We start from the raw sequence: 24,183 nt of genomic DNA on the forward strand, positions 1-24,183 counted from the left end.
CAGCTAAATGAATGGAAAGATACTGTTGAATGGAAACCCTTGCAATATCAGCCAATTAATACAATTTTTCTGTTGCATTTGATTGTCTTTTCTGTTCTTCAAAGAAGACAGAAAATAAAACGAGAGGCATATCTGAAGAGAGATGGATTTGCTTTTCTTCTGCTGCGATCACCACAGATTCATACGTTCTTAAATTTCTAGCATTTTGTGTCTCTCCTAAATGTTTCTAATGTAATTTTGGAGAAGAATCTTTTTTCAAACAATTGAGGCTCGACACTGCCATTTTTTTCTGTTTTCAAAGGTAGTCCCTGAAAAGATGTCAGGGTTTTATGTGCTGTGGAGTATCCTTTCAGTTTTGGTTCAGTGGCATGATTTCTGGTATACAGTGTCAGAAAGCACAAGAACACTAATTATTTTATAATAGTTAATGTCAGTGCATAGTTTTCTTAACGTCACCCAAAAATAGAACTTCAGTCCACTCGTAACACCTTTGTAAGTTGTAAGTGTAAGTACCGATAGGAAATAGCCTTTCAAAAACCAAAGGTTTGTATCTACGGTTCTGTAATAGACTTCCTTCAGCCTTTAGTTCTATGTTTAGAAAAATTATTACTGTAACATCAGTTCTCTACAGATTTGTTAGAGGCATAGGCTGCCCTGGAGCTATAAAAGGCTGTTAGAGGGCTATCAACTGCCACGAATCGGAGGTGAATATTTGTGGAGCCATCTAAACAGAAGAGGAAGAACATTGCTCAGTAAAGCACAGTAATGCTTGCACAGTTACAAAAAATAATTTTCTGTTTTCTATCTTCAATCCAAAAATAAAATCTAGATAGTATTTCTATTCCTTTCATTCACTTTTTGTGATTTATGTGGTTTCACATTTTCGGAAGACTTTGAACCATCTTCACAGTGTTATAACGACAAGATTACAGTTGACAGAAATTTCGTTTGTTTTTTTTTCCATCTATATCACCAACGTACCAGGAACTTGAGGAGTCACTAAATCACTCCGCTGCAGTTTTGGGTTAGTAAAGTAAGAATTCTGCCATCTTCACGTGACTTGGGAAATAAATTACATTTGAGAGTGTATTTTAAGATACACTAGATGCTTGGATGAATGGCAGTGTAGATGCAAAGTGTTTTCTCTTGTGTTTGGAAATTTTTAAATGGTCAAAAACAGTTTTTTGTGAGGTTGTAGATAAGGCCTCGACAGATTTGAGCAGTGAAAGGTGAGGTTTCTGTGACTGATCTCTCAGCTGATATTTTAATAAGCCAGGCTACAAAAGAGTACTTGGGTGAAATGTGAATAGATCTCATGGATCTCATTACTTCAACAATGGTTGCTTAATTACAAATACACTGTATATTTAATAAACCCTACTCATTTTCAGAGCTTGAAAAAACGAAAAAACAATTGCTGAGAGCCAGGGCTGGCACGAAGGGAGAGCCCGAGCCCACCGGAGCCATGGGTGAGGGCAGCTGCAAGGCAACAAGCCCCTAGTGAAAAGCTGACCTTAAGCTCCACTTCAAAAAGGTCTGGTGCTGGGTTCATTTCCATTTAGTTCGGTTTTAAAATATATATATTTTAGCTCTGATATTCCCCCCCCCCCCCGTATCACAGTTAGACGTAAGCCTTGCTGCAGCCTTCCTGCGCACCAGCACCAGACACCGACGGGGCTCGGTCCCGTTCGCTCGCGGTGCTGTGCTCCTTGGGACGTGTGTTACTCAGCGTTCGTCAGCCTTTGGGAATTCTGTTCTAGTACGCAATTCAGGCCAAAGGCTAATGGTTTTTTTTATTGCGCTTCTTAAAAGCAGGATTTGATACAATTGCACGAGCAATGTGAAAACGTTAGGCTCCTTCAGAGGTGGCCTGCAAGACCAGAGCCCTGGTTCTCGTGACTTTGTAGATGTTTTTGGATGTTCATAGCCCTGGTTCTCATGATTTTATGTGTGTATGTTTTTGGATGTTCGAAGTCTGTAAGCTAATGAATTGCAGCGCTGCGTGCGAGCTGAGGCCCAGAGCCCTTATGGTTTGGGACTGGATGAGAGTGAGCGTCCGTCACCCAGCAGGGCTTTTCTGCCTGGTTTTCTGTGCTCTGGTCTCTCAGCCTCTCCCCTTCCTTCCTACCTGACGAAGCACCGCAATTTCGATTACATCTTCCCATCGCTGCCCATGGGACAGGCATTGGTAGGGCGGCCCCGTTCAGAGGCCGCTGAGACACAAAGCAAATCGATTCAAAACTTTCAGGGCTTTTTACAGGGTTTTGGTTTTTTTTTTCTCTTTAGTTTATCCAGTGCTTTAAACAGGCTCAAGTACTTTTATAGTTTCCAGAGATGCACAGCCTGAGGTCTTGCTGTCCTCCAGGGCATGGCTGCACGTCAGGCGGTCTCAGTGGAGGATTTACCTGTGCTCCCTCCTGCAGCGTGCTGGCGGCGGGATTCGGGAGGCTCTTGAACTTTCACTTAAAACGTTTTCTTTTTCCTAACGCTGATCAGGAAGTTCTGTTATATTGGTGTCAATAAAATGGTAAATAATGGTTAAAAGCAGGACGAAGCTCATTCTTGAGAGAGTATTGGAACGGTCATCAGTTAGGTGATCTCACTAGTGCTTGCTGCACTCTGACAAAGCCAAGACAAGACAGGCTCATTTATTTATTTCTTGCTTTAATCTATTAATTTAAAAAAACACTGAAGCTGCCTTTTCTGCATCGTTGTGAAACAATAAATTTGATGCTTTTTCTCTAATTGTTTTCCAATGGCATGCCTTTGTAACTGAATTCAGTCATCCTGGGGCTTCTGAACCAAGAGGTTGTAACCGTGTTCTGGGTTTGTGCTTTGTGCGCTGCTTGTGCTGCTTCTGTCTTTCTGTTCCACTGCGTGTATCAAGTGGGTTTCCCAGTACACGTGTGTGTGTGTCTTGGGAAAAAAAAATAAAAAATGGAAAGCTGGAAAACGAAGATCTGTTCCGTGCATTTCAAATCTACTAGTCCTTAAATTTGTCACTTGAAAAAAGTGACAAAAAAAATAGACTTTTAGTTAACCTGCATACGACTATAAGGATATTATACAGGATATTAAACATTATAAGGATATTATACATAGCAGTTTCTAACGTTTTCTATGTACGTTTATCTTGGGGTGAAATAATCTTTGTAATAGCGCAGGTTTTTTCTTACAACTACCAACAACGTACCTCCCCAGGGCAAGTGACTGATGGAGACCGCAAGCCTTTGGAGCGTTCGTGTAGCAGTGCCTCTTGCGCTCATTCCCTTATCTAAAAGCAAGTGGTATGAAATTCTGCACCTGTTCTAGCTAATGGGTTTCTTTTAGTGCCTAAACATCTGTATGAAGCTCAAGCGTGTTTTTCAGTCCGTGTAATTTAAAGTAACGCATGTAACTTCATCAAAGTTACTTTTGATTTATGCCGGTGCAGAATTTGGCTCTTTCAAGAAGCTAATTTGCTGAAGCAAATGCAAATATTTAATTCCTGAGGTTACAGTGTCTTTTGTTTGCTTTTGTGATACTCTAATTAAAGGCAAACTCCCGGAGCAGGGTGGATGCGGACGGTTAGCACGGGGCCAAGAGCAGCAAGATTTCCTCCTCGGAGCTCTGGATGGGGCCAAAACCCAGTCGAGGGATCAGGGTGGTCTACTCCTATAACGCTCGGAGTTTGAGTTACTTTGTAAAATGTTTGAACAATACTTTATTCTGCCTCAACAATATTTATAGCGGAAAATGTACCTTATCCCAAATAATACAGAAATAGCGTACAGGAACTATTTACGGTGGGAACAAATGGAAAGCTAACGACGTTAGAAAAACATATTGATGTTTTCACATAGCTGTGCAATAAAATGCTTAGGTTAAAAATAAATCTGAGGGTTTTAAGACTTAATAGCACCCACAAACATAAAAAATATCTAAACCCGATTTATTATATTTCCCAGTGATTGATGAGCATTTGCTTTGTTTATTATGATGTGTTCAGATGGTTTAGCTTCTTTGAAGTTGCTATTTGGGAATAAGTTAACAAAATATATTCAGGGATTTAGAAAGTTTTGTGTCTCAGAAGAATGTAAATGTTGAGTTGTATCTAAATAAAATGCTTTGTCTCCAGTCCAGGAAGAAAATTTAAAAAAAAAAAAAATCAAAACAGCTTCTTGCATTTGAGCAGAGACATATGTTTTGTGGGTTGGCACCAGACTAGTGTGCAGAGTCGTGTGGAACCAAATCTTCATACTCCGGGATATTTAGAGGAACAACATTCAAAGCAAGGTGCTAGAGAACTTAAGGAAAAGATAATGTAGAATTTCCTTAAGATGGAAAATGCCTGCTTTGAGTCTTGTTTATGAGCGTCCCTTTATTTCCAGTGCCGCGTAACGGTGTCTCCTTTGTGTCAGTGTCAAATGACATACGTGAATCGGATCTTGTAAATAAGATAACGTGCTGTTAAGAAGAAACAATATTTTAATTTCATTGGTAAATTCACATAATGGGAGATGAGATTATATTGACTCCTCCTGGCTGCTAAGATGATGATAAAATCATATGGAGGAAAAAATAACTCAGTGTTTGGTACTGTGCAGTAAAATGAGCAGGCCCCAGGAGGTTTACAAGCTTCCCCTGAAACATGCTTCAACACAGAAGAAACTTTTTCCCTTTAACGCAACGTTCCAACTCCTTCCAGAAGGCTGTGAGGTTATTAGAACAAAATTAATGATATCTTCACAATTATTGCAGCTTTGTAGGAGAGAAAGACGATTAAATCAGAGCAGGAATAACATCTGCAATGGGAGTGGAGTTCAAGGGTCTGGATTTCGGTTGTGCAGTTCAGCGCCAACAAGAAAAAGGAAAAAGGAGCATCCATCAACACAAACAGCAAAGCGAGAATGAGCTACTCGCCAGGCAAAATCTTTTCAGTGGCCTTTAAAAATTCTCTGGAGCTTTGGATATGATTCAACTTAAGAAAATTGGAGGCTGAGTTTAATGGGCAATTGATAGAAAGCCTCAACACCGTATTAGATGTGCAAAGTCCCTTTTAGGGAAAACAACTCACGGATTCTGAACCGCTTTGAAAAATGATTGTTTAAAGTGGCGCAATGAGAGGTTGCATTTGTTTCCCCGCAGTTGCTCCGCGGTGTGTTTTCTCTCTTTAAAGCATGTTTTTTCCTCCAGTCCTCAGCGCAGCTTGCGTCCCCAGACCCGACTGGCGGAAGGTAGGCTTTCTGCTCCCGAACCACTGAGCAGCATCTTCCATTCGGAGCCTGGTAAACTGAGCTCTTGATGGATTCCATTTTGGCTTCCACACCACTCCAGCCCTCTGACTGTGTTGGTTTGGTGTATAAAACAAGGCAAGTACAGCTGAAGCCAGGCCTATGTCACGCCTGCACAGCACGCAGACCTACTGAGGTAGAAGCCACCGATGGCGTTGGTTGGGGTTTGCTGTCCTGTCACCTTCCCTAATGTCGTGGCCACGGAGCAGTTCTGTGGAGCCCACAGCGAGCGTCAGGAGCAGGCTGTCCCCAGGGCTGTCGCACAGCCTGCTTCGACAACCTCCTTCGCTGCCCCTGGGGGCCCTTTGCTAGCCTTAGGTTCTTGGAAACGCTTTTTTCCATTCCTGTCCTGCCCCTCGACCCTGTGGTAGGTGGTAGCTGAAAGCCTGGTGGCAGTGTGCTGGAGCAGGGTCGCTTTCAGTTCCCACGCGGCCACTTTTTAATACCCTGAGAAGGTGATTTTCTATCTGGAACCTTCCCCCAGAGCAATCCGTCAGCTCGGAGCTTGGCAAGCATCAAGGCGCAGCGTACATCCAATTTCTTTTTCATATTCTTCATTAGAAAAAAAGACCTAGCGTAATCCTGGTAGCCTATACGACTTATTTCAGGGACAGATCTGATGGTTATTTTTCTAATATATATTTATATATATTCTATTTAAAATTTTTGGAGCAATAGAAAAAGGAGAGAGAGTGCCAGTTTAAGTATTTGGTAACTTGTTTTGAGGAAGTCGATCTGAAAGGTGTTTGTTCAGAGCTGATGGGCGTTGGGGGGTTGATTTACGTCAGAAGAAACAAACACGGTCATTTCAGATAAAGTATTACCGTGAAGCTGAGATGAAATTATTTATCCATTGCGAAAGGCAAACTTTAGTCTTTTTGGTATTTGAGGCATTTGACTACTTTGGCTCTAGCAGCCTGGATGGTCCATGGAGAGCGCTAAGTGATCCGATCACCTTCCCCGCGTGTCCTGGCTGCTGACACTTGGATGGTCCAGGCTTGCAAAGAAAGAAACGAGTAAACAGATCAATCGTGCTAAAAAATAAAATCAAGATGAATGAGTTGCCTGTGTTGAGTTTTGTTGTTGCTCTGGTCCTACCTTGGCTGAAGTCAGCCTAAGTTTCTCCTTTGCCCCTGCCCAGCGTGGGATTCCTCCGCAACCCGAGAAGGGAGAACCAAATGGAAGCCGCTCAGGAGAGGATAAAATTATTTACAAGGCAAAAGCTTTTTGACTTGATTAGCCTTCTAGTTAATGGCATCTGTTGCTAAATGAAGACTGAAAGATTTCAGCAGTGTCGCAGCACGCGGTGGTTCCACAGATACAGTCGGGGCTTAAGGTTGTGTGCGCTGGGCCTGGGAGTGTTGACTTGCAGTGGGTACCAAACTTGGTCTCGTGTTGCAGCGGAATTTCTCTTTTGTAATCTTTAACTCATGGAGTGATTACTGGTGTCATTACTTTCTTGTGAAAACAGTGAATTCCCAAAGTTTCATGTATTTAACCTTAAATATATTAACGTGGGTTAATTGCGATACGCCTCAAGTAGATAAACGCCTTCCCACGGAATGGCCATCACGCTGGTTGTTTTTAGCAGCACCTAATAAAGTCACGCGTTGTATACAGTACGCTATTGTAGCTTGTGCCTTCTCAATGAATAGATTCTAAAAATCTAAGGCTAGTTGCAACTACCCTGGCTTATGTGCTGTTTTGTGGCGTTTTCCTTCAGATCCTTGTTGACGATGGTGGTCATTGGAGGTATAAATATTGAAGAATATATCGTTTACAGACAAGATCCTTGAAATCTGTGTCCTTCAGACAGCAAAGGTAAGTAAAACATCTGTATTTTGTATTTGTATGCGAGTAATAAGTTATATACTTGTTGTACTCAAAAATAAGATAAATTAACAGCAGCTGGCGTACAGGAGCCTGGCTTTGCTTCCGAAAGTTTAAAGTTTTTTTCTAGTGAGTTTATTTATCCTGCTAATGTGAAAAATAAGCTATATGAAAGGTGCTCATGTTTTTTCAGTTACAAGAATGTGAATCCTTATCTTGCTTTTTGTGCATTTAATATTATTAAAGTTATTCCTTATTCTTTCTTTAGCAAGAGCCTTTTTTGTACCACAGATGATTTGCTATATCTGTGTGTGATACTGATCGTGGCCAGGAATACCTTATATGTCAAAATCTGAAGAGTATTTTAGGGTGGGGATTACCTCTCAAAAAAAGAGTTAAGCAGGGTGAAAAAGCCAGCAAGGCACGCAGTAAAACGGTGGTCAATCCGTTAAAGTTTTCTGTGGGATTTTAGAGATACAACTTCTTTTTAGATATTAGTTAATTAGAGACGTGAATCTGATGCCCACTGTACTTGGACTGGGCATTTTGAGTATGTGGACTTTTAATCACCAAAAGAGATGTCAGCTACTCAGAAGAGTTCCCCATCTATTATTTTGTCTATTTGTTATGAAACCAACTATATACGACACGTCAGGTAATGTGGGAAGAATATTTCTGTTATGGAAATAGAGCTAATTTTCCCAGTCATTATCTGCTGTTAATTTAATGTGTGGCAATATCTGAAATTTAGTGATGATTATATGGTAGTAGATTTTTGGTTAGCTGTACAGCTCAGCTATGAGCAAACCAATTAAGATGTAATTTCAGAATATAATTGAACTCCTAATGGGGCACTTTAATTCACTTGAAATTTACATATTTGCCTTTTTTTTGTTTTAGTAGACAAGTCCAAAATGAGGGTACAGCTTCATTTTTGAACTCATGAATGCAGCAACTTCATCTTAGACTTTCAAAATGAAGTGTGTGAAATCCTCTTGAATAGGAGGACGGGATAAGTTCACCAACTTAGTTCTCCTTACTTAGTTCTCAAAGTCTGAACTTTGAATGGCTTTCACTGGCTATTTATCTGAAGAATAAAACTTCGTGCTGTTAGGATGCTGTGGCACCAGTGATACTCTCTTCACCTGCAGTGCGACACCGTGTGATGCCGTACTGTAAAAACGGAGCTACTTGGTGCAAAGTTTGTGTGGTATTCAGAATTAACTTTCTTCCTTTATGCATGTCTGGGCAGCCACGGTCTGCTGTGAAAGATCTATGCTCTGCAGATCTTTACTGCCGATTTTTCGAGCAGTATGAATAGGGAACGCTTGGAACTGCGCGGTAAGCTCGGACCTGGCTGACAGAGGTTCAGGGCTGGGACACCCAGGGGCAGAGACACGTCTCACTTCCCTGTTACAGAAATAAAGTCCCCCGTTTACGTAGCGTGTGCAATGTATTTGTGCTTTACTTCCTGTAGAGTGTCGTCTTACATAAGTCGGAGGTTTCGTATGAACCACCCCCCTTTTTGTTTCTTTTGTTTGTTTTTTTTCTTCCCTTAACGGGTGGTTTCTCAGCCCACGTTTAACTGCAAGGCACTGAAGCAGCGTGACTCACGTATGTCACTACGTGCTGCGGACACCGGCGGTGGTACCTGGGCTAAGGCAGCCCTGCTTCCACCAGGTTTTGCCTCGCCCTAGGTTTTCCCAGCTCCCAGATGATGCTGGAAGAGAACAGCAGATGGGAAAGAGTTAAAAAGTGTGGCATGCATAACTGAATGACATGACCTAAAATAAGGAAACAAACAGTGGCTGTTTGTTAAAGCAAGGCTCAAATTAAGAAAGAAATGAAGGCAGTTCTCTTTTCTTTTTTTTTTCTTTTAACCCCAGAATGGAAGACCCTGTTCATTTACAAGATAAACAGCGCTGAGCTGAGAGAGGTCATTTATACCTCTGCCATGCTGAAGTTAAATTTTGTGTTTTGTTGCTGCTGTTTCCTTCAAGAATAGCCTTTTAGTAGGATTTCAGTTGTTGTAAACTGGGGAACTGTGACATTTGGTAAAGATACAGCGGAACGATTATCCACGTTCGCATTTGAGTTAATAAGAAATGGTTTTTGCCTGTGAAAAACTGGGACGGGGGAAGCATGTCTGGAAGGTTAATGTTTTACTAGTTATTTCCCTGAAGTTTTAATACGTACGTGTGGATAAACCTCAGAAAGCTTCTACGAAATCAAAAAAAAATAAAAATAAAAACATGCAAAAAAACAATTAGCTCTCATTCTAAGCTTCTTAGCTTTTATTTTGCGCTCTCTTTGCCTGCCAGTACTAACCTGTTCACAGCTGCTCAGGTACGTGCAGACACTGTTTCTATTCCATTTGATCTATTTTTAAATGTAGGGGCTCTCCATGTTTAATACGCATTACTGTGCTTGCAGGCTAATGCTTCAAAACCTTGGTGACCTTGCTTCACCCACTTGTACCTTACACATTATCATGCAGCCTTTATTTACATGATAACATGTTATTTTTCCCTATAAAAGGGAATCCGTGCATTAAATAGATGGCATTTCATCAGTGTGCGGCTGTTTCGTATTTTTAATTGTTCAGTGTGGTTCCAGATCTGTACCGAACAATTTTCAAACCTGGCTATGAGACTACAATGAGGAACTTGCCTTTGTTTGTTACCGTACTTTCTAACAACAGGTTTTCTCTACGACTCCGACAAAACCCAGCCTGTGACGCCCACAGCATGTTGCAGAAACGTTTTTACGTCTAGGAGCTTTCCTTTCCGACTCTTCTGGTGGGCTGCTGGGGTTTTTGTACTCGTTACAGTGGCTCCAGGAGTGGGGTTCTCACAGTCCGTGAAGATTCTTTCCCTGAGGAGAGAGCAGAAACAGTGATTTTTCATCAGAAGTGTAGGAACTGAAAGGATAGTGGGCCTTGGCATCCTCCTTTTGCATCCCTCTTTCTTTTCCTCTTTCTTTTCTCCATTCCTTTTGGTTTCCAATTCTGGTTTCCTACCGAGCCGTTTTTACACTTTTCACTCCTTGTGTGTCTCTTGTCCTGTCTCTGTCGTATATGTCCATCTTGTCTTCATTTTCTTTCTCGCTCATCCAAGTAATTTCCAATACCAGCTAGTTTCTATTTCATTATCCATCCTTGCACAGTAGCAGTGTTCCCAAATTTCCCTTACCTTCCCAGATTTCAGTTCCGTTCAGGCTCTGGACTTACGCCCCTGTTTCGCAGGCCATGTCTGCAGGTAGGTGTTGGAGGCCGTGCATTCTGCCATGCTCCGCTGCTGTCCTGTAGCTGTTTCAACGGGACCGAAGTGCCGTGGAGGAGCAAAGCCTGCCTCCTGCTGCAAAGGTTACCCACAACCCTGATGCAAAGCTCAGCCTTCCCAAACTGTGTCCTTGCTACGGAGCGTCTGCGCGTTGAAATTTTACGTTTCAAAAACCGTATGTTTCAAAAAGGTTGAAGTTGTGTAGGAGAAGACAGTTTGGAATTTATGGGTGTTTTTAATGCACGTATAGCAGTCTTAGCATGAACGCTGGATTTCCTCATCCATAAACTGAGATGGCACTTATTGATTTGTGCTATTTATTTCAGCATGTGAAAGAAACCAGAATTATGCATTACGAGTCCCCGGGTTTTTTTCTTGTTCATCACATCGAAGGGTGCAGCAGTGTATTAGAGAAATCCAGCATTAATAAAATAGGGAACTGTTTATGCAAGGTTGGGAAGTGAGGGTGAGGCGTACATCTGTTTCTTGAGTATTTTAAAGAGTACATGGAAAATTCTGGTAGCTTGATAGAATTTTATATTGTGCAATAAAATGATAGACGTGTTTAGTCCCATGTGCCGTCTCCAGCTGCAAGCCGCGTAGTCCTCGAGAACTTTCTCAGCTGCATAATGCTGGGACTCGTGATGTATCGCTGTGCAGAACCAGGCCTCGCTATCCAAACGTCAGAATTTATACATCTGTTTAATTATTCTGAAGTATATAACGTATGGCTTGGCGGTGCTCGCCCAGTGCCTCTCTAAATAGTTTGTCTTAAACTGTGTCGTTCCTCATGTTTTCACTGCGATTAGTCTAAGACAGAAAAGGAGCAGTGTTGTTGCATCATTCTCCTTCTTAGAGCAGTCTGCAGTCCAGATTGAGGGACGGCTTTTCCTGAATTCTCATTAAAACCAGGGAGCCCAGTTGTCTTTTCTAAGGCCCTGATGTTTTCCTGAGAACAATCAAATTTCCGTGTCTCACTCATCTTTTAATGTGAAAGGATATTTTTTAGTGAAAGTCCAAGTTTTCTGTAATACAAGATAAAAACAAATTATGCCATCATAAATTTAATAAAGGGAAACCTACTTAATTTGAAAGTTACTTCTACAGAATTTTTGAAAACATATGTTTATATTGCTCTATAATATACTTTTAGGTATATTATATATATAATACTTTTAGGTATATTTTAGAGCTGAACTTTAATGTATGTTCTAAATATAATAGATTTAATAAGTCATTCTTTGTCTTAGCAGAATTTCATTATTTATTTTGACCTCTTCTGCCAAGTTTGTCACATTTCACCAGAGCAGTGGGTTTTTTTTTAGTGGTCCCCCTTTCTTTTCCAGATGGGCCTTCCGAAAGAATTTTCAAATCAAATACGGGCTGGTGTTTTATTGAGGCAGGTACTATAAATAAATACCCCATACTGCAAGGGCTTTCCATTTTGAAAACTTGGGACAGAGAGCACCCTGAACATAAGTAAATATTCCCACACATTTTTATTGGTACTAACTTAATTAAGCTCAGTGGTTTTAATAGTAACTTCAAAGTTAAATTTTTAGGTAACGCAATAATTTCTGATACTGATGTAAATCTCTCAAATAAGTAATTTTATAGCAAAACTGTTAAAATTCACCTTTTTAATATGTTTTCTTATTAAAGCAAGGTATACATGCACCCATTTTGAATTAGTTGCCTAAGGGCTAGCTTCATACAGTAACCTGGATGTCTCCAGAAAGTTTTTTGTGATTTTTTGTTTGTTGTTGTTTTAATTATTATTTCTGCCCATGGTGTTAGAAAGTTTTACAAATACCAATCTTTATGTTTTCCTGTAATGCATCAGGAAATTGTGGGGAAATTTAAGCCGCGTTGTCTTTGTCCTACAAGTGCTAGGTGTTTAAAATACCAGTTAATATAGCTGCTTTCACTACTGGTTAATTTTACAGAATATTTAAAGGAACAATGAATTTGAAGCGTAGTATCTAAGATAAACAGAATTATTCATTTCTGTTGTAACAACAAACCAAAATCAGATCCTTGATTTTGCTTTCATAATTCTATCTGAAAAACCAGTGCTCTAAAGAAGAAACTCAAAGGTAGCAAATCTTAAATTTCACTGTTAGTGGAAACCTAGGAAACCACAGTTTTTCTTGATGTGAAGAAGGCCTTCATATCCTTTTTTTTTCCTCTCCATGTTGCTGTTTTGCTTTGCTTTCGCCTTACTCTAAATTCACATCTTTTGTAGACTTAGGGGCAGAAAATCTGTGGAAATGGTTAAGGGAAGTGGAACTGGTTTGCAGTTGGCGCGTTGAGCTTGGGTCAGCTGCGTTTGTCCAGATCTGAACTACTGGTCTGGGAAGCGTGCGCCTTAAGTAGAGCCGGCACTGCTTTCCTACAGTGAGAAACGAGAGCTTTGAAATGCATTCCTGCTTTCGTTGTTTTATCTTTAAACGAGGTGTTGTCATTTTTCAGATTCTTAACTGGCTTCTATCAGCATATTTCTGCTAAAGGGAAACATCTACCCCAACTGATTGCTGCTGATCTGAGCGAATGTCGCAGGCATCTTTGCCTCTTCTCCTAGAAAGATCCCAGTTCAGTGAAATGCTTTAAATTAAAACTAGTGACGCTTTTAAATTTAAGCTCATGAAAAGTTTCTAAAGCCGCTCTTCCTCTGAAAACCTGTGATGATGCTCCAGAATTGTTATTCAACACAGGATTTTTTTTTCACTTTATTTTTTTTTACCACATTCCTGAAAGCTATTGATAAGAATTACTGAAACAGCTGGGTGAAAATCTTACAGTTTAACTTAGTCTCCCAAACTGAGATTGCATCACTTCAGAGGATTCATTAGAATTTTTGTTCTTGTTTTTTTTTATCAGTGTATGAAAAGCAATATGTACCATTCTGAGAGGGGGGAAAAATACTTGAGCTGAAAAGGACCAAAAGGAAAACTAAACTTTCCATTGGAAAAGTATCATAACAAAAACTATTTTTTCACCAACTTGATCCATTTGAGTCCTTAATACAGGAACAGAAACTATTTAGGACATGGATCTCAGCGTGAATTTACCGAAGTAGCTGTCATGTGTATCAGATGCATGTTGTTTGGAAAACAAATTGCTGTTATTTTTATATAAGTAACACGTAGATGTTCATTGCTGAATCCCAGGTATGATTTGAAAGTTTATGAAAAGGTAGATACTTAACAATTCTTGTTTAATTGCTGTTTTGACAAAAGGAAAGGACATTGGAAGGGAAACCTGGCCATAGGTGCATCTTCAGTAAAAGGCAGAAGAGGAAAAACTGTATATAAAGTATATTATGTTTATTATAATGTACATAATTTGACCTCACATAGATAATTCTAGGGCAGTGCTTTTGCTTATTCTACTAATTCTTGTTTAAAAGTTTATACAGTTCACAGTGTAGACATTGGCTCAGGTATGTATCTTTTTTTTTCCTTTTTTTTTTTTTTTTACTTTAATTTGCGTATTATCTTAACCCTACTTTAGGAGTTTGAGTGGCAGAAAGTGACGCTTTTGTAGCATAGCTTCTGTAGGCAAATGAGCAGCTGCCAGGAGCATAGTGGCAGCCTAGAGGGATGTGACACGGAGGTGTTCCGGCTGGAAGGCACGCGTTGTGCTCAGCGAAGTGCTCCTGTAGTAGCTTGTAGTTCATACCGTGTTCTGATGGTATGGAATTAAATACATACCAAAGACACGTTTTCTTCAGATGTTATTGTATACGATTTCATGTCTTGAAAAAGAAATAGTATTACATTGTCTGAAAACAAATTCAGCAGATAGGTACCAGCATTAGTCAAAGTCCTTGGCTTCTGCGTTCTGTAGGCGTGAAAATGTGGTGTCTTCCAGAGCAGGTAAATGCATCGTTGTGTGTACTGACCCATAGCACATCTCTGTAATTTTAAACCATCTCAGAATAAAGGTCAGAATTTTTTCGAAGGCAGAGAAAACACTGGGTCATTAGTTGCATGCCAACTTTTGACCTCTTTATGACTTTTAAGCCCAAATATTCATATTAAAGAGATCTCGGTAAAGTTTCCGAGTGCCATGTGTGTAGTATGAAATTTCGCATCTGGAGAAAGGATGAAAACTTGCCTGATGAAGGTTTCATGACAGTATTTCTGTTGACTTGCAGAAGATCAGGTAACTGCTGCTAGCTGAAAAACGTGATGACTTCAGTGTTAACGTAGGTGATACTGGCACATTACTTTGTCTGCCGGGAAGATTGCTCAGTAGATTGCTTTACTCAATGTTCTAACACTTATAATAACACTTACAGTGTAAAAGTCTTAATAAACTTACCTTTAACTGTTACATCAGCAGAAAGTTATGCACATGCCTTGATAAAGTTAATATTCATTAAAATTGGTTGTGGTCCCTAGAAAACAATTCTGAGGATCGGAGATGCTAGAGAAGAGTGACGTTCCTGCAAGGAGGCGTATCTTCCAGTATAGCAAGTTAGCAAATCACTAATTTAAAAGACATTATTTAAAAAAAAAAAAATGCCATGTTGCCAATAATTAGGTGATTTTGTGATCTGTCGTGAATTATATTAAGACTGTGGAGAGCCCTCATACTGTATCTGCACACCTGAGATTCTGGGGGAAAAAAAAAAGGTTGTTTTATAATGTCTTCTTTTAGAAATAATTGAATAAAAACTGCACCAGGCGCCTAGCTGCTGAATGTTTTTTCTGTGATTTAGTTGGCTTAGTCTGTTTGGTTCATACTTAGAAAGCTACTTTCTAATCTCCTTACAGCGCGAACTGTTATAAAGTACTAGTGCGTGCATGAAAATGACAATTTTCACGATTTTTCTTAAATTGTCACTGTGGTCTGAAATTTGAAAATCACTTTTCAAATCTCTAAAAATATGTGGGATACCATACTAAGTGCACCTATATATTTATTTATTTAAAAAGGCCTTGTATTTACAATGTGAGCAGGATATTTACACTTCATTTTGGCGGCACATAACGTCTCGTAGAGTGTTTGCTTTGTTGCCCTGCCTAGGACATAAGGAAGATCTTTCTAGGCTCCTACTACCAAAATAAGTCAGTGCTTTAGGATGATCCATGTTTTACAAAAAAGCTTGTTATTTCCAACTTACCTGAAAAAAGAGGTGTTCTGTAGTGGCACCTGAACCGCTGGAGGAGGCTGGAAAGAAGGGGACGAACCTGTGCTGGCTTGGGGTGCGAGGGGAGCGGAGAGAAGCCACGTTTCTCTTTGCTTTTCTTTCCCCCCCGAAGCAGACTCTCCAAACACGTGCTTAATGTACAAAGTCGTACTTAAGTACTTTTGCAAAAGAGCAAAGTGCGGCTAATCAATGATACGATGCTTTCCAACTAGAAATACTTGTCCTAAAAGCATCTCTTCGAGTGAGGGCGGGAGTGGTGCCTTGCAACAGGACATGGTTGTCTCTTCTGTCTGTATATTTACTTGATTTACTTTCCAGTCCTGCCCAAGGTAGGTCTTTTTTTTTTTCTGGGCATGTAACGGAAATCTAAAAATTCAAGGGCCAGAAGGGACAGCAGTGGCAGGTTTCTGACATCCTTTGGCATGCAGATCTTTTTTGCAGCCCCTGGATTGCAGCTTGCCTAATCAAAATCTACCCCATCTTGTTTCGTTGCCTAGAAATTGAAGTACTCACACCATTTTACCTAGAAAAGTGTTTCCATGTTTAATTACCTATAATAGCAACTGCTTTTCATATAAAATTAGTGCTTTTCTACCTTTCCCCTAGAAGGACTTCTATTTGCCGAGCTCCTCTGGAGGAGCAGCTGAACCCTACGTGGCTGTGATTCTTTCTGGTCCGGAGGATTACCCTTTTGACTTGAGGGAAAGAAAGGCCTGACTTTCTCCTCCCCGATCCATCCTAAATCCAAAACTAAATTTGTAAGGAGCTAAAACCATTCAGCCGCTCAGCCTAGGAGCAGAGCTGGGTGGCGTTGCGGTGGGTGGACTGAAAGGAAGGGAGGCGAGGGGGCTTGCAGGGCTGTGGGTGCTGCCCGGTGCAGAGAGAGCGCTCCTTAGAGTGAGCTCTAATCTAGGTTCAAGTCCATGGAATATTTAGGATAATGGGATATATTCACTGAAAGGAGAAAAAAAAAAGTATAAAATACTTACTGGACTGACAGGATAGTAAATTTAAATAGAAATTTATAAAACATGAACCTAGGATTGAACTACATGTTTTAGCATTGAACTAAATGTGATCATTTAGTGATGATGAACAGGTGATTTTAAAGGAGACATTTAAGGATACAGTCAGTGTTCATAAGCAATTACTTAAGTCTGAGTTAGGTCCTGGCTCCGTGGAAATTGATGGCAGGACCGAAAAAGCTTTCTGGTTACACTCACACAGTACAGCGCTGTATTGATTCAAGCGTGCTTCACGGCTCTGTTCTGGATAGGTGTCTCACTGAAGATACCTGGTCCTTCCTTTGGGTTTGACATACTTACAGATTTTTTTTTGCAGCATATTTTGTAATGCCAGCTGTAGGCTACAGATTCCATATTAGCTAATTTTTTCTTATCTGTCTCTGAACTCGTCTAGTATCATGCACGTGTACCAGTGGCAACCTTAAGGAACAGTGTCTGAACATTGAACGTGTCTGTCACTCATTTCCATGACTCTATTGCTGTAATAAAATATCTTAACATGTATATAGGGGGAATATTCAAGATGTTTGCAGTAGGGTTCTTTTGAGAAGGTTTTCTAGAGAAAACGTGGATTTTTGAGCCCATTTTTCTGTAATTTCCACGACTTGTAGTTCAAATGCAGTGTTGTATTTTGAAATGGGAATGTTGAACCCTAAAGCCTGTATGCTTTTTACCTTTGACATTCTGTCACTGCTTAATAAAGAATGGTGTGGCTAGCTGTTTACCTAATTAGGTTGGTTTTATTTTTTTGCTAAGATTCAGCTTTTGATAGGCTTCCGATACGATGTCTTTGGATATATTTTGACAGGACTAGAAGATTTGAGGCCTTTGGCCAGTCCTTTTCAGGAATCAAACTGTCTCTTCATCTGTTGTTTCAGTGGCTCGTGCATACAAGTCCAAAAATGGCATTAGAGATTTTGGATGCGGGAGGACAGCTCTCCTGCACGTCTGGCAATTCACTCTGTTAGTTTACTCCGCTCCCTGCTGGTGCCAAAAACCAAACCCCCTTATGACTCATCAGAAGGGATCCATTCTGCGGGAAGGACTGCTTGGATGTTTCACTAGCGCGGCGGTGGGTTTAGCATTTGATGGTAGGACATCAACAGCTCGTGCTTTTGTGATAGACGCTTCCATGGCGTGGGTGGCTCGACGTCCCGCGTTCTGCCAGGCTATTGACAGAATCGGCGTGCTTATTAATCTGTTTCCATTTTGCAAGATACCAGCGTGTATCCAGCAGGAGATAAAACAGAGTAAATCGGTTTGAGAAAGCTCGCGTTCATCAGATGTTTAGAAGTTACCAGATTTCACAGCACTGAACGTTTTTGGTGACTCTTGCCCATACCACAGGCACTACCTGGTGGCAAGCCCCAAGAATGACTTGGGGAATGTCGCAATTCCTCTGCTTCCATCTTTTGTGCAGCCTTTGAATATAAAACTAGACATTTAATGTGCTGATAACTTCGCCCCGTTAAAAGTAGGGTACCCTGGGTGTCCGTAGGTCGTGCCTGGGATGGTTTGAGAGGTAGGGGAAGCATCCCCCGGGCTGCAGCGATACCGGCCTGGTACAAACGGCACGTGGCGAGTTCTGTGTGATGTATGTGCTGCTAGAGCAAGGCAATTACTGATGCTAGGAGCAAGAGACTTACTGAGTTGGAGGAAATAGACTTTCAGCTCGCTTTGCACAGTTTGAAGAATTGTTTCCTGTGCTAAAGGAGGTGTGGCTGGCAGTCCAGGAGGAGAAAGGAGGAGCACAGAAATCCGGTGTTTGCACAGGCACTTCACAAAAGCCTTACCTTGCCATTATATGCTGTGAGTTCTTGTTGCTGGCCTCATTTCATTGTGCTTTTTCATCTGGTAAACAATTTAAGCTTGACATGCTTCTGTTGAAATAAAATCAATATTCCAGAAAGAGACCTGGTAACTGTTAGGATGCACCTTTACAGCTCTGTCACTTGTTGTGGGAAAAAAAAAAAAAAAGATGTTTAGCATCACTGTTTAAATCAAAAGTGACCACAAATAAACTAGAGTAACTATATTATAAAAATATAGTTTATATATAATTGTAAATATATATAGGTTTTTAATATATTTATAAAAACTATAATAACTACTTAGCGGGGAAAAAAGGAATTGCAGAGAATGTATGAGTTGAAAATAAAAAATCCTTCGCCAAACAGCGTAGAGCATATGAGGTTGCACATGTGCAAAGATCGGGTAGTATGACCTCGATGCAGTGCCACAGCTTTCTGTTTGGTTTGAGGCATTTGAAAGTGACTGGAAATACTCTGTCCTCTGGGAGAGCGGTGAAGGAGAGCTGTATGAAGGGGCAGGGAGAGCCGGGTGGATCCTTGTGTCTCACATCTGCGGTTAAATCTTCAGATCAGCATTCCCCTGCGGAGATGATCTTCTGTGCAGCAGGCATCTTTGGTTTGACAGAGCAAAAAGCTGTCCCCCTCATACCCAAAATCTGTGCGTATCTCTGTACAATACTCTGTCTTTTCTCTTAGGTTCCTGTCCTTCTCTTTCTTCTTCTCTTACCACTTTCTGTGGGCTGTATTTTCAGATCAGTGTTTTGGTTAGGTTTTTGTTCGGGGGATGGTGCAGGGGAGCTCCGGAGCGTTTGGTCTCAGCCGTAAATTTGAGCAATGCTTCATTTTGCTTCAACTTTGCTCCAAAGCCTCTGGTGGCTGAAAGCAGCTTTCTGCTTTTTAAAGGATGAGCTACACGTGAAGGTTCAAACCCGAGCACTGCTCTGAGCACCCTGACCTGCCGGACTAGGCAGCTCGGGAGGCTTGCAAGCCTCCTGTGCTCGCCAGTACAAGAAGCAGACAGCAAACCCTGCTGTTCTGGCATCCCCCAAAGCTATCGCTGTGCTTTGCCATGGTGGCACCCTGGGGTACCTGTGCTTACGGGGTATTGGGGGCATAGAAGAGAGGAGACGCTCCTGTAGGAAGTCCCATTACATTTTCTGGTGATATGAGATATACCAGTATGATTTTCTCTATTTTGGGAGGAGAAAAAAAACAAGCCTTGCTCTGGAGAGCTGCAAATGAACCAATAGCACGAGAAGTCTTTATGGTTTTCTTGTAGATCTTGCTCAGTTACAGAGAACACACCAACTGTAAGTCAGCTGTCCCAGGAAATCAGCACTGGTTTTAAATGTGTGCAGATTGAAAACAATCTCTGGCAGAACTTCTTGTGCTAAAGCCAGCTAAAAAGAAAGAAAAGAAAAAAAAAAAATCAAATTGATAGGTTTCAAAGTTGACAACTGTGCTTAAGTGCCGTGCCTGTAAATCACTGAATAACTTCTCTTTTGGTAGAGCAGCTACTGTACGTAAAAGTACAAATAGTGCCTGTGCAATAATGCAAAATACCTGAAATCCTGAATTGCTTGCTAAGCTTGCAGTGCCGAGTTACTAAAATACAACCTGATGCGATGTATTGCCATTCAGCTTAACCTGAGATGATTCCATGAATGTCAAATAACTTAATGCCAAGGATATTCAAAATAATTCATGCAAAACTTGATGTCAGTGTGTGTGACCTCGATTCCGTGGTAGCATAATGTGTTAAATTATCTTGCTTTAGTTCCAAAAAGCTTCATCATGAATTGAGTTTTTAAAAAGGGCTACTCTACAGCCTTCACTAATAATAATTTTTAAAAAACACTACTACTTCAGTTTTTCTCTTCGTCTTAGCTTGCCAGAACTCCTGTGTCTCAAACTGTCCTTACAGCGTGACAGTCCCTGCCCGTGTCTGTGGCTTTTGGAGCAGAAGTCTTTGCTCTGAAGGTGTGCTGGATCTGTTTGTCACTACGATTCGTCCCACTTAATTGCATACGTGGCAGTCTCCATGTGGTCTTTTATTGCTGATGGCACCAAAAAAAATTGAAAGAAGATAATAAAATAAACTTATGTTCTTTTTTATTGGTTTTATGTGTTCTCTACTCATAAATGGCATCTGGAAAGCATGTTACAGAAACACATTTCCACCAAACACATCGGCAAAATTCATACAGACACGCTTAATGGTCTGTAGTTAGTAAAGCTTCAAGAGTCTGGGGTTCAGATGAGAAGGGTTTAGAAGACCAGTGTGAAATCTGACCACTTAAAGGACTTGTTCTTTAGTGCTTTTACATAAAGTTTCTGTTTCCAGCTTTGAGACCTGTTGCAAATGCCCGGGCTACCGTTCACTGTACAATTACAACAGATTTACTGTTTACCGTGGGATTTTGTACTTGGACTAAGTCAATGAATGAAAATGATAAAGCAGAAAGGTGAGTTTATTCTGTGCCGTCAGGTTAGCTCTGCCACAAAACAATTTGGTTATATCATGAGGAAAGAAATACAGATATAAAACATTCTGGTACATGGGTATAACAGCAGTTCCTGATGATAACGGGAGTGTTAGGGTATAGTAGTATTAGTGTGCAAGTGAGTTCATATTTTCTGTATGTAAGGCTGGAAAAACAAACAAAAAGTGGATTTAAAGAAAATGCTTACTTTAAACTGCTTGTTTTTATCTGCTCCCTAAAATACTTGCACGTGCCACAGTACAAACTGCATTTACCACAGTGTATGTAGTTGGTCTGAGCTACAGCAGTTGCAGGCAACCCACTTGAATCGTTCCATTTACTACAGTTTTGTGTGCTTAGGATAAATTCTTAACTTGCATTTACACTGCGTTTGTAGCTGAGCCCTCGTCTGCTTAATGAGGATCTAGCTGCATGAGTAGATTTGTAATTTTGCTAGAGACATGAGGACATGTTTATAGTTCAAAAAAATAAATAATTCAGAAGGCTGGTTTTGGTTTGCATTGAATATTTGGAACCATACTTAAAAATGACTAATTTGGTTATTTCACTTAGTGACAGCTAACTGTTACCTACTTAGAGCATTCTGACATTTTGGTAAGTTTCACGTTCCCTAATGTGGCTTGGTTAGGCATTTCAAATTATAATGACACATCTGGATGCTAATTTTAATACTGCCTGTGCTGGTACTTTGAAAGTGCATCAGGCTTTCCTTCTAAATCTCCTCTTCGACTCCAGTGCGAGGTGAGTCACTTTCTCTAGCACTGAAGCTTCTGGATAAGACACGTTGCTAGAAGCATTCAAGAACGTAATTCTCAAAAAGATTGGAGCTGCTGGAATTAAGGGAAGAGCTATATATTGTTATTTCTACCTGCTAACTCGGGACGTCAAAGAATACATTGACATATCTTCATATAAAATGGTATGAGGCTGCTAGAAACTTTGGATGCTGTACAGCAGAAAACTTTCAGTTACAAGGGAAGTCGGGGCGTCATTTCACTTGCATTCAAGTCAGCGGTTCTATGGAAAAAGCTGTTTTCTTTGCTGGCCGCTGTTCCCACATGTGCACCACTTCCTTCTGTTCCGCTGCCGTTGGTACAACCGCGGGGCAGCCCGAGCAGGAGGGACGCACGCTGCGAGGTGAGCGCTGCGCGAATGGCATCAGGTCGGAAGGCTTGGGTTTTCGGTGGGGGTTCTCTTTGTTTCTTTGCTTCTTCCCCGATCCACTCCGCATCCAGACCAGTTCCATGCAAAACTCGGTGGCCCACTGGTTGCCTCACTGTGCTACCTGACCCCCCCCCCAGCGCCCACGCAGCTGAAGCTGGCCTGTCTGGAGGGTTGGCAGACCAAGGGCATCAAGCACTGCTCCCAAAGACGTGGAGACTATGCTCTGACAGCTGTAAATTTAAAGCAAGCTTACATTAAGGTGAAGATGGGCTTTGGTGCTTAGGCTTAGGCTCATGTTAGTACCTCAGCGCTTGGTTTGAACAGAAATCTTTCTGTCTGCCAGATTAGTAGTTGCCAGGGGATCTGATTGTCTCATTGATTTCAATCTAGCCTAATTCAGGAGGAATTTCAATTTTTTCTCCTTGAATGGTTGTCTCGGTACTCTCTCTGGGAAATGACTTCTGTCGTGTGGAAGCTCCCATTAGCTCCTTTCTACCTGTGGCCATACCTTGGAATTAGGGAAGCTTGCAAGTACAGAAGGGCGACCAAAAGCTTCAGGGGGCAGAAATCTTCTGATGGTAAGGCCAATTCCACAGTGTTAAAACATGCTAAGAATGAGGGATCTGGGAAGTTTATGTGGTGGTTTCTGTGAAGAAGGGAAAAAAATTATTCGTTGAATTCGACCAGCTGACATTGTGTAATTCTCTGCTCTGGGATCCATACAAAATTGTAAGGCTATACTGCTGTTACACTGACATTTTTAATTACTAAATTAAGATAACTTGCAGAGCAATTAGAAGTGTTTAACTTCTGTTAATGACTGGAGGCCTTAAACAATTCAAGTCTTTCCATTTTATGGTAGAAATTTCTCTGGATTGAAAGGGTTTTGGTGATAGCAAAAGTTTTACATAAGGTCTTGTAATAACAAAGGAAACTTGTCTGTTGAATGCTACGGAAAGTTCTGTATTTGGATCTGTTTTCTCTGCGTGCTCGGTTGATGTGAAAAGCTGGCTAACATGAACCTAGTAAAATTCATTTGTTACCTGCTCTGAAACATTTTTCTTGGTCTTTATATGGCGGCATTAATACGACCAGTCATTGAATGAAGGCTTGATGAAAAACTTTTTTGAAGCAAGGAACCTAATGCACTTTATGTTTTGAATTTATGTTGTACGGTTATATTTCTGATTTTTTATGGATTTTATTTCTTGTTGCAATAGTTTTCTATTCTTTAATCCCTCAATATCTTTGTGTGTTTCATTTATTTTTAAAAAAATTGGTTTTTTTACCTACTCCTAGTGTTGATTTACTGTCTTGACAATTTTAAATGCTTGTTTTTACTGTCTCTTCCTTTTCTCATCTAATAATACTTACAGAGCAGACTTCGGGTAAAAAAAAAAAATGCATCTAGGTTTGCACAAGTGTTGGGGGCGTTGTTTTCATGGGGGCAATTCTTTCTAGTTTTGTTTCCATCCTCTTCCCCTAAAGGCTACTCAGTTGTCTCAACAAACCAAAGGGATAGTAAAGTTATGATGCTCTCTGATACAGTTTTCTGGAAATTACTTAACTTTTTAATGAGATGCTTTTACCTCTTTCTTTTTTTTTTCATTTGCTGTATGGATAGCTGGCACTTTGCAGTACACCAGCACCTTTAGCTTTTAGCATGGGAACCCACCTTGTTTTTTCTTGTCATTGCATTTAGGCATTGGGACGGGTTGCCCAGGGAAGTGCTGGAGCTCAAGGAAAGGTTGGACGTGGTGCTTCGGGACATGGTTTAGTGGGTGACATTGGTGGTAGTGGGGTGGTTGGACCAGATGATCTTGGAGCGCTTTTCCAACCCTAATGATTCTGTGATTGCTCAGAGTAAAAGCAACGCAAAGTTTTATGAAATAAAAATGATCACTTCCATTTTACATAACAAAGTGCCAACCAGGCCAATAAACCAGTTACGTGCCTTTGTCCACTCACTCTTCTTGAGCCTGAATAAATCTGTTTTATAAAATATTGCATTAAATAGGAATTGGAAGACACAAAGCTTTTTATTGTAGTGATCTGCAAATAGAAAAAAAATAATAATAATAAAAAAATCTGTTGCCAAACAAAGGTTTGAGTGCAAAGGGGTGGGGGGGCCATTTGT

At 40.6% G+C, this 24,183-nt stretch overlaps 1 protein-coding gene across 12 annotated transcripts in view; it reads left to right on the plus strand.

Annotated features, from left to right (window-relative positions):
* Positions 1-24,183, plus strand: part of MBD5 (methyl-CpG binding domain protein 5) — a 134,683-nt gene that overhangs the window by 41,317 nt on the left and 69,183 nt on the right. For 6 of the 12 annotated variants that reach the window (XM_080599203.1, XM_080599205.1, XM_080599214.1 and 3 more), the window contains exon 2: positions 6,997-7,094. The gene's annotated coding sequence lies outside the window, so the exon portion shown is untranslated. Of the gene's footprint in view, positions 1-6,990; positions 7,095-24,183 lie in introns of those variants that run through there. The other 6 variants (XM_080599210.1, XM_080599212.1, XM_080599213.1 and 3 more) reach the window with 1 other exon arrangement.

Source organism: Anser brachyrhynchus (assembly GCF_964034855.1).
Source record: "Anser brachyrhynchus genome assembly, chromosome: 7".
In the NCBI taxonomy this organism is placed as follows: domain Eukaryota; kingdom Metazoa; phylum Chordata; class Aves; order Anseriformes; family Anatidae; genus Anser; species Anser brachyrhynchus.